Raw genomic sequence first — 11832 nt, forward strand, 5'->3', positions numbered from 1 at the left:
CCTTTATTTTTTGTTTAACTCTGCTGTAAGTTGTTAATAAAATTCGCCATTTTCTTTTAAATACGTCTTCCTACACTTTAAAACTTATGTCACCTCTCTGGTTTTGTACCACCAATCCTCCAATCGCTTTTTGCTAATTTCCACCGCAGATTTTTTTACATGACTATTGTTATCTCTAAACCCTGAGGCCTCAGGAAGAGTGACTCTGCCTGTATTGACATCGGGTGGATGCCATCACATTTTATAATGAGGTGTTCTATTGTTTCTACAGATTTACCTCACACAGCACATGTGTCATCTTCTTCATTAAATTTTTTTCTGTAGCTTCGCGTTCTAAGACACCCTGACCTAGCTTCAAAGAGGAGGGCACTGTCTCTTGAGTTATCATAAAGCGTTTCCTTCCTGATCTGCCTTTTCCAGCATCGATATAGTTCTACACTAAGCTTCTTTTCCATTGAATCTATCCAATTTTTACCTTCGATGTTTTTAACCTGTCGTTTAATGCTCTTTCTTTCTCCTTCCTCGTCTCTGGCAAACTAATCGCCAGCTTTCTAGTTCGTTTCCGCCACTGTGTGTCAACGCTCTTTCTGTACAGGTATTTAAATACCTTAGCTTCCCACCTGTTATCGTCCAATTTCCTCAGGAGTTCTTCGTATAGTGATTTACTCTGAGCTTCCCGTGCTTCGAACGTTGCCCAGCCCATATCCTCCTGTGCTGCCTCGTTCGTGGTTTTCCCGTGGGCACCTAGTGCTATTCTTCCAACAGTTCTCTGATTTACTTCTAATCTCGACTGAACTTAGCACGGAGCCGCATTTCCGAAAGTAAGCCCCGCACCATTATTCCTTTCCAAATACCTCTGAGGACTTCATACCTGCTGTACCCCCACAATGCCCTATTTTTCATTATCCTGGCATCTCTTCGCCCTTTTGCTATAAGAGACTGTTCGTGCTTTTCCGTGTAAATATGACCTTCGTTTACCCATCGAGATATTTCTATTCGGCCACTCGGGGTATTTCATGGTCTTGTATTGTAAGCACCTGATAAGTTGCATCGTTGGAAATCATCACACCTGACTTAGTTGCGCTAAAGCTGAAAGCTAGACTGTCTCCTTCGTATCCACAGCAATCAACCAGAATTTGCAAATCTTCCTGGCATTCTACTAACAGGACAACAACTTCGCATACATAAAGCCCGGTTATCGTTGTTTAACAACCTGCCCTCCGGATTGCGAAAAACTGCCTGCCGTGGCAGGTGGCACGTAAATTAATGATACGACGCGAGAGGTAGGTCCGGGAGATCAACCTGGGTCTCACAATAAGCCCAACCGGTGGCTGCGTTTCAATAAGCTGGGGCACAGACGCATCGCTTAACCGCTGCGCCACTGCGCCGGAAGTTGTATGAGGTCTAGTCGCAATCTATGAATGGAAAGCTGAGAACAACTAAATCCGCATATGTGGGCATGTAGGCGCATCCTAGGCGACAGAGGAGGAGTACTTGATTCGGAGGGGTCTTTAATTAGAGTTATATGATGACGGAATGCAGCGATGGCGTAGGGGTAGAACATCCGCCTCACGTGCAAGAGGACCGGGGTTCAAATCCTGGTGCCGCGCAATTCTCCACCGGGTTACCAAAAAAAAAAAATCCGCGTGTCGATGGAATTGCATAACCAGGCCTGGAGTGCGGCCTGATCTCGGTGACCAGAACCGACAACGCACTCTCTCACCAGAGCAGTATTTGGCCACCCTGGTGTAGTACTTGGCCACAACATTCTATGAGCAAACCAATTAACCCTCGGCCCTCAGTCCTCAGCGGCTGCGGAGCAACTGATCACGGCGGCGGTCAGACCTGGGACGCAGCGGAGGGTGCTAAGAATCTCTGGCTCCGGACAGGCCGCCATTGGAATCTGAACCTGGCAACGTTTAACGCTAGAACTTTATCTAGTGAGGCTAGCCTAGTAGTGCTGTTCGAGGAACTAGCGGGAATTAAATGGGATGTGATAGGGCTTAGCGAAGTTAGGAGGACAGATGAGGCGTATACAGTACTAAAGGACGGACACATACTGTGCTATCGCGGATTACAGGATAGACGAGAACTAGGTGTGGGATTCCTCATTAAGAAGGATATAGCTGGCAACGTAGAGGAGTTCTACAGTATTAACGAGAGGGTAGCAGCTATAGTAATTAGGCTGAATAGGAGGCACAAGCTGAAAGTGGTGCAGGCCTACGCACCCACATCCAGCCATGATGACCAGACCGTTGAAAGTTTCTATGAGGACGTAGAATCGGCAATGAATAAAGTAAAATCGCAGTACACTGTACTGATGGGCGACTTCAATGCGAAGGTGGGCAAGAAGCAGGCTGACGACCACGCGGTAGGTGACTATGGGATAGGCTCTAAAAATAGCAGGGGAGAGCTATTAGTCGAATTCGCGGATAGAAATAATTTACGGATCATGAATACCTTCTTCCGCAAACGAGAAAACAGGAAGTGGACCTAGAAGAGCCCCAATGATGAAACTAAAAATGAAATCGACCTAATACTATGCGCTAAACCTGGCATCATTCAGGATGTGGCCGTCCTCGGAAAAGTGCGTTGTAGCGACCACAGAATGGTAAGGTCTAGAATTAGCTTAAACTTGAAGAGGAAACGGAAGAAGCTAGTGAAGAAGACCATTAACGAGTTAGCCATAAAAGAGAAAGCACAGGAGTTTAGGATAGCGCTGCAAAACAGATAATCGGCTTTAACTGAGGAAGACGATCTTGATGTTCATTCAATGCATGACAATCTGACATCAATAATTACGGAGTGTGCAGTAGAAGTAGGCGGTAGGACAGTTCGAAAGGATACCGGCAAGCTATCTCAGGTGACGAAAGATCTGATTAAGAAGCGCCAAAGCATGAGGGCGTCTAACCCTACCGATAGAATAGAACTAACAGAGCTGTCAAAGTTAATAAATAAGCGCAAGGTAGCCGACATAAGGAAGTTTAATATGGAGAGAATCGAGCAAGCTCTAAAGAACGGAGGTAGCCTAAAAGCAGTGAAGAGGAAACTAGGCATAGGTAAAAACCAGATGTATGCATTAAGAGACAAGCAGGGCAATGTCATTAGCAATATGGATAAGATAGTTAACGTAGCCGAAGAGTTCTACACAGACCTGTACAGTAGCCAATGTAATCAGAGCGTTAATTAGAAAGCAGTGCACAGCAATGCGTCATCCCGCCAGTAACGAAAGATGAAGTAAAAAAAGCCTTAGAAGCAATGAAAAGGGCAAAAGCAGCTGGGGAGGATCAGGTAACAGCAGATCTGTTGAAGGATGGATTGGACATCGTGCTAGAAAAACTAGCCACCCTGTATACGCAATGCCTTATGACCTCGACTGTACCAGAAGCTTGGAAGAATGCAAACATTATCTTAATTCATAAGAGGGGAGACGCCAAGGACTTGAAAAATTACAGGCCGATCAGTTTACTATCCGTTGCCTACAAAATATTTGCTAAGGTAATCGCTAATATAGTCAGGGCAACGTTAGACTTTAATCAACCAAATGATCAGGCAGGCTTTCGTAAAGAATATTCCACAATAGATCATATTCACACTATCAATCAGGTGATAGAGAAATGCGCAGAATATAACCAACCTCTATATATAGCTTTCATTGATTACGAGAAAGCATTCGACTCAGTGGAAACCTCAGCAGTCATACAGGCATTGCGTAATCAGGGGGTAGAAGAGCCTTATGTCAAAATACTGGAAGATATATATATAGCAACTGCACAGCTACTATAATCCTCCATAAAGTCAGCAATAAAATTCCAATAAGGAAGGGCGTCAGGCAAGGAGACACGATCTCGCCAATGCTGTTCACCGCATGTTTACAGGAGGAATTTCGAGGCCTGAATTGGTAACAGTTGGGAATAAGAATAAATGGAGAATACCTAAATAATCTGCGATTTCCTGATGACATTGCCTTGCTGAGTCACTCAGGAGGAGCTCAGGAACTGCAAATCATGATCAATGAGCTAGACAGGCAGAGCAGATCGATGGGTCTAAAAAATAACATGCAGAAAACCAAGGTAATGTTCAACAGCCTAGCAAGAAATCAACAGTTCACAATTGGCGGCGAGAGCCTAGAAGTTGTGACGGAATACGTCTACTTAGGGCAGGTAGTGACAGCTGATCCGGATCATGAGGGGGAAATAACTAGAAGGATAAGAATGGGGTGGAGCGCATATGGCAAATTCTCGCAGCTCATGAGTGGCAGATTACCAATTTCCCTCAAGAGGAAAGTGTACAACAGCTTAATCTTACCGGTACTCACCTACGGGGCAGAAACGTGGAGGCTAACGAAAAGAGTTAAGCTTAAGTTAAGGACAACGCAGCGAGCCATGGAAAGAAAAATGATAGGTGTAACGTTAAGAGACCGGAAGCGGGCAGAGTGGGTGAGGGAACAAACACGGGTTAATGACATCCTAGTCGAAATCAAGAGAAAGAAATGAACTTGGGCAGGGCATGTAATGCGAAGGCAAGGTAACCGCTGGTCCTTAAGGGTAACGGAGTGGATTCCAAGAGAAAGTAAGTGCAGCAGGGGGTGGCAGAAGGTTAGGTGGGCGGATGAGATTAAGAAGCTTGCAGGCAAAGGGTGGATGCAGCTGGCAAAGGATAGGGTTAATTGGAGAGACATGGGTGAGGCCTTTGCCCTGCAGTGGGTGTAGTAGGGCTGATGATGATGATGATGATGACGTTAATTGGTTTGTTCATGGAAGGTTGTGGCCAAGTACTACACCAGGGTGGCCAAATCCTGCTCTGTTGAGAGAGTGCGTTGTCGGTTCTGGTCACCGGGATCAGGCCGCACCCCAGGCCTGCTTATGCAGTTCCACCGACACGCGGAGTTAATTTTTTTTTAACCCGGTGGTTTAAACCATCCGGTGGAGAATTGCGTGGCACCGGGATTCGAACCCCAGTCCTCTTGCACGCGAGGCGGACGCTGTACCTCTACGCCACAGCTGCGCATATGGCAGGTTCTCTCAGATCTTGAATAGCAGGTTGCCAATATCCCTCAAGAGAAATGTGTACAACAGCCGTATCTTACCGGTGCTCACCTAGGGGGCAGAAACGTGGAGGCTAGCGAAAAGGGTTGAACTTAAGTTGAGGACAACGCAGCGAGCCATGGAAAGGAAATTGATAGGTGTAACGTTAAGAGACCGGAGGCGGGCAGAGTGGGTGAGGGAACAAACACGGGTTAATGACATCCTAGTCGAAATCTAGTGGAAGAAATGGGCTTGGGAACGGAATGTACTGCGAAGGCAAGATAACCGCTGGTCCTTAAGGGTAACGGAGTGGGTTACAGATAACTGAAAACTGAAAGCTACGTTGTCTCGAAAGGTTTCAGAGGTGCACCACCACACTCGGATGAAGAAGGGCAATATAGAAGGAAGGCCGCACAGAAGGGCGAAGACTACGGGACCACCGTGTAAACGTCAGCTCAGAACGATGCCCTTTTTCGCCCTCAGAAAGACTTTCTTAGTGCGAAGACCTAGATTGTCCAAATGACATCACTGTGTCACGCACAAATAGCAGTCCCGTCGTCGTAAACTGTTCGCCGACCCTACAAAACAAAGCAAATTTTACAGAACCGCTGGCCCTCGTTAAGCAAAAACACTCTATGGACAAAATTTAAAAAAAAAGCACAAGAGAAAATTTACAGGCGTGTCCAACGCACTGCCGAGGAGTCAGATTTGTCACTAACGTTTGAACGTCATGCCATTGGAGCGCCGGAATCGCCGGCTGAACAGAGATCCAGTCTACATCACGACAATGAGCTAATCACTGCCACTGTTTAATTCATTTTAATATCATCAATGTTCGCAAACGTTTCGACGTGTTTCACCGCCTTCTTCAAGCTTTGGCTAACCGCTTCTTAAATATCTGCTCTTTCAGTAACTTCGCTACGCCTTAATGATCAATATTTATATTGTTCCCTTTGTTACGTATCGGAATATTCGAATCGGCAGTCAACTAAACATGTTGGGCCACCAAACTGTAAGCTCTAACGTCTCGTACAGACGCAGTCAAGTTGTAAAACTAAGCATGAGTGTGAATATGTCTGGGTGGAATTTGATCATAATTTCCTAAACCCTGGCGGAAAGAACTTCATCTATGATTGTAGTAGACACGAAATACGTTTAGTTCACAACCTCTCCAAACTCTTCCAAACATCATCCGAAACCCGTGAAGAACACGAAGACAAAGAAAGAACTATTAATATGAGCCCAGTAGCATAGTAATAGCATAAAACTTTATTCCGCAAAATGGGAAAGGGCTTAAAACAACGGTAGAAGCTGTCTTAGAGCGAAACGAGCCAGATCTAAACACATCGGTTTTAGAAGTGTTCCGACCGCGGCGGCTGCGTTTTTATGGAGGAAAAACGACAAGGCGCCCGTGTGCTGTGCGATGTCAGCGCACGTTAAAGATCCCCAGGTGGTCGAAATTATTCCGGAGCCCTCTACTACGGCACCTCTTCCTTCCTTTCTGCTTTCACTCCCTCCTTTATCCCTTCCCTTACGGCGCGGTTCAGGTGTCCAATGATATATGAGACAGATACTGCGCCATTTCCTTTCCCCAAAAACCAATTATTATTATTTTATTATTCGTGTGATACGCGTCAAAACTTAATCTCTCAGAACAGCGTGAAAAGCGTGTATTCGTGTAGGGGCTTTCAGCTGGTGTTCCTAGGTCCAGGATCTCATTCCTTGATCCGGATGAGATTAAGAAGCTTGCGGGGATAAGGTAACTGAAACCGAACAGGGCTGATTGGAGAAACATAGGAGAGGCCTTTGCCCTGCAGTGGGCGCAGTCAGGCTGACCATAGATCGAATCATGAACGACATTTGCTAAATTTTCTCAGGATCAACCGGCCTTCCTGCCCCTGCATTCTCGCGCCAGCACCATGGTTGTAGCCTGTGGCGCCTTCGGGCCCGGTCCACCAGCCGAAGCATGCCATAAGGGTCCGAGATGATAAGCACGGCTTCCCACTGAACGGAATTGGGGATGGGAGGGGACTGCCAGAGCGTGGCATTCCCAGGTGAATCGGCATAAAAATACATGGGTATTCGCGTAGGAGGCTAAGGTTGAAAAAATTGGCAGTGGCTTAGCTCGGCTGGGCCACATTATACGTAGCGAGGAATTGATCTCCTGTCGATACCGCCGCCGAACAGCGGCCGGACTCTCCTTCTTGTCACCCAAGCGAAACGACTGTGGTACGGCCGCCGTGTCACCTCCTCGTTTTATACACGAGTTTTATACGCGCAGTTATGCGCATAGCTAGCGTGTGTCATCCACGTGCGTCATGCGCTGCCCCAGCGGCGAAGGCCGGACAACTGCTCCTCTCCGGTTGCCGCGCATGCGCAAAACAGCTTTTTCACGTGACGCCACGCGTGGCGCCGGCGGTGGAGTCGGCGCGCGGCCGCGGCGAAGCTCTGACGTCACGCGCGGTGCACCTGCTGCTCCTCTCCGGCCGCCGCGCATGCGCACAACTGGCCTCTCCGGACCATAGCGAAATGCTCGACTTGGTAGCCAAGTGTAGCTCTCGCTACAAAACTCCCGTTCATGTGCACCGATTCTTTTATATTCTATTTGAATCGGTATCTGTGCGACAAAGAATTCACTTCAAGCGTACACTCTCAACAGAAAGGACTAAAAAAGGAGTAAGCTCTCCTCTACCGCACTTCCTTTTATAAAAGGGAGTGAAGGGAGTGCGCTAAAGGAGAGCTTACTTTTGTTACCATATAGGGCCCAAAGAGCGTGCCCGCCTTGTGCAAGACGTCCTGGTATAGAGTATATACAGGCTCCTATATCGTTGATAGTACGGCCCCGATGTTCAACCCCTGCGCTTGAGAACATACGCGCGTTCCGTAGCGTTGTCCAGGTGAATGGGCTGTCCCCTGCCGATTATTACAGATCTGAGAGGTACGGCACCAGGCCATCTGGAAGGAATGCTTTTTAACAAGCACACAAACAAAGGTAACACGTTATAATCCCCGTCTATCATGACCCATTGATCGCAAGCTGTACGGTGGCACCTGTCGCTCTAGCAGCTTTCGTTAATGCCCGATAACTTTCGCCGCACACGTATACCTGCTTGCTAAGCATGCACATGTTTACTTCCTGCCAGACCTCCCCCTCCCAACTTGGCACCCAGGCAAGTAAAGAGACGGAGCGCTGACAGCTCTGACGAAGAATACGATGGGACACCGCTCAGGTCTGTCGATACTTGACAAGTACGGTTCTTTAGGGTTCCCAACGCTCACCTAAAATTAACTCACCGAAACCCCGCTCGCGTTTCAACTGCAACGTCCGCAACGTTGATGCATGTTTTACTACGCAAGGCGTGGCATGAAACAGATTGCCATGCAAGATAGCGGAACCCATTATATTGTCCATGCATGCTTCTTAACAACTGTGTCACACCTGAGCGATGCACCATGATAAGAAATAATCCGTACGGTAACCGAAAACCAAGAAGTGCAGTTTAAAGCAAGCGATGCTGCCTATGCCTGGCTTTTTAAGAGTCCCCGCAACGCGCGGAAAAGGCACACGCTTTGAAATATGCGACTGCAATGCTAAAAACAACATTCAAATGTATTAACTTGCCTAGCATCATGGGAATTCATACTGTAGGCATTGTGTCACACACTCGACAGCTCAACCAGACAGGATTCAACGCACAAAGAGCTCCCACGAGAAGAATCCATCAACAGGAAAGGCATACGAAAACAAGCCTCTGCAGTGGTTATAAGGCAAGATAACGGCAGCGTAACGGGGACGGAATTTTAGACGGCTGCACTGATTGCGCATGGGCCAAATATTGGCTCGCAAGCCACTGGCGCCGAAGTGGTGCGAGTGAGCAGCAAATATGGCGCAAGCCGGCAAGAGTAAACGGTCTGCCAGCCGACCTCGGTCCAACGCACAGCCAACCTCTTTTGGCCGGTCCGGAGCCGGTGGCCATGCTCAAGACAAGGAGATGGGCTGCGCCACATATCGCCCCTATGTTTGCGCTTTTTTCTTTCGCGTGCGCTTACGCGCTGATTCGCAAATTGTAGACGCAGCGCGCGAAAACAAACTATAGTCGGATACAACTCAAGAACGCAGCAGTTTTTCCCCGTCAAAGGACCCGCTTCCGGCCAATGGCGTCGGGCGATTCTCATGACCCTGCTAGCGTGACAATGCGGGGTGCGGCACCAGAATGTAGGGTGCCTCGATGCCAGCGCCAGCGCTGTCGTTCCCCTACTACAATGGCGAGAGGGGTCTATCTCCAACCATACAGGTATGGAATTGTCCCATTTAATCTAACACTCCCTGCTTTGTCACACTAGCAGTGTCATGAGAACCGCCCGACGCTGGAAGGGGCTAGCCGATGGGGAAAAGCCGCTGCGTACTTAAATTGTATCCGACTGTAGTTGAAGTCGGTGCTTTGTGGTACTTTTCTGTTCGTCTGTTCGTGTTTTTTTTTCAACATCCTGGTGAGTTGAAGCGGTGCACATGCTCACGCTTTCGCGATCATTTGATTTTGTCGTCTCGTTCATATTCCGAGCACTTCAAGCAGACAGAGGAGCACACTCAGCAAGACTTTGATTTGAGCTAGTTGGTTGTAGCATGACATGGTTTACGCAGAATGCGTACTGGCGCTAAACGACGGAGATCGCACACACACAAGGCAGAAAAACCACCTAATAACCACACGAGCAGGCTAAAAGATAAAATCAAAACCGATACAAGGGGTGACTTAACAAAGGCACACGTGACAAAAGGACCAATGATTATAACGCTGACAAAGACCCATTAAGAAAACTAATCTCTTTATCTCACAGCGACACGGCTTGCTTATGCAGATATGGCCCCTCTGCTCGACGTAATAAACATCTATTATTTAACGCTCTAATCTGTCTTTAGACTTTGCAATGAATTTAGTGTTCTCAAAACCGGGACAGCGTTTGCAGCTTTTGCAGTGAATGGCCATGTGGCTGCCATAACCATTTTTTATAGCAATCTTGTGCTGCCTCACTCTTTCAAAGTACTGACCAATCTCGCCAACATATTCCTGGCCGCAGCTTAGAGGCACAACGTACACAACTTAAGCCGTGCATTCAGTGGCGTGGATTTGGCGATTCTTTTTGCAGTCTGACCATTCTTACTTTGTTCAGGGTGAAAACGCGCGACAACTTGCAAGGAGCAGAAAACACCTGCTGGCCACTATCCTCAGGTTGTGCGAAAGCCGATGAATACAAGGAATCCCCACCGTCGGTTGTTTTTCTTTATCCTTGTTTTTTTCCCTGTACACCCTTTGACGTCCGCTTGCGCTTCTTGACAGTGTTCTCACTGATACTAGTGATGAGGTGTTTTGGGTACCCGGCTTGATGAATACGTTCAGTTTCCGCATCAAAGCTCTGTGCCATCTCATGCTCACAAGATTTTTCCAACGATGCATTCAGGCATGTCGCAACGATTCCCCGCTTGATTAGCTTGGAATGTGCACTACCAAACGGGAGTAGCTCTTTGCACGATCTGGGGTTGTAGGACCAACAAACATGTGTGTTTTGCCTAAACGCAAGTCTCAGGTCAAGAAACTGCAGGCTATTGTCGCGAGAACTTCTTGCGTAAAAAGAAGCCCTTTAGATTCATTTCTGAAAATGATGACAATGTCTTCAAGTATGCTGCTTGGTTTTGAACCTTCGTGAACGGTTAGCACAATTAGGTAGTCATCAACATATCTGAATATCCCAACAACGCTAGAGGTCAATAAATGCCGGTCGCTAACACGTTTATCAACACGCGATAAATAAATGTCACTCAATGTAGGTGCAAGGGACGACCCAATACATACGCCATGATGCTGAACATAAATCTGATGGTTGAAAAAAATGGCAGTGGATGAAAGGCAAATTCTAAAAGTGCTAAGAAATCATCACAGCTGATACCTGTTTCATCCTGAAATGACAGTTCACCTATGCGTGCGATCTTCTCTTTGGTAGAAATTAACATTTCGGTATGCGGGATGGAATAGTAGAGGCCAGTAACATCAATCGAAAAAGCCGACTGTGCTCCGGACAACCCATTTCTAAGTTCTTGAACTACCTCATTAGAGCTACGGATAAGAAAGGGGTCGTCTAGCGGTAGGGACTTTAAATGGCGCTGAAGTAAACGGCCTACGAACAGCTGCCAGGACCCTTTTTCTGAAACTATCTTGCGCAGGGGGCATTCAGGCTTGTGAAACTTGCCCGTAAAGAAACATTCAGAAAATCTCTGTCAGCATCCTTCATCAATTTCTTGAGCGGTTCCGAATTCATGTCAGTTAGCAACTTTAGTGCAGTGTTTTTGACCTTGGCGGGATTGAATTTCACTGCGACGAAGTGCTTCTGCCGAGCTTCAGCTGCTTTCTCTTTCAATAGCTTCTCGGGAAGGACAATAAAGCCACCTTCCTTGTCGCTTTCAAGTATCTCAAGGTTTTTTTTTCCATCAGGTAGTCCTTGATCTTCTTAAATGGAGGATAAGAAGGGCGGCTGCGACTCACATGCATGGTGCATCTGTCAATCTAGGCCATCCGAAGCCGCTCAGCCCTCATCCTTGTCTCTAGCTCTTTTTTCGACCTTCCTAGCCAGGGCAAGAAGCTCGGGTTTCTTCAACCGAGGCTCAAAGCTGAATTTCGGGAATTTCTTGAGCGTTGACTTCACATGGGGTTCGAGAATCAGATCACCGAGCACCCTGACATCTGCCGAAGACTCGCACCTCCTTCACATTGGGGAAGCCTGCTCTAATCCTGTGCCATAGAAATTCCGT

The sequence above is a fragment of the Amblyomma americanum genome, chromosome 5 (assembly GCF_052857255.1).
Source record: "Amblyomma americanum isolate KBUSLIRL-KWMA chromosome 5, ASM5285725v1, whole genome shotgun sequence".
Lineage (NCBI taxonomy): Eukaryota > Metazoa > Arthropoda > Arachnida > Ixodida > Ixodidae > Amblyomma > Amblyomma americanum.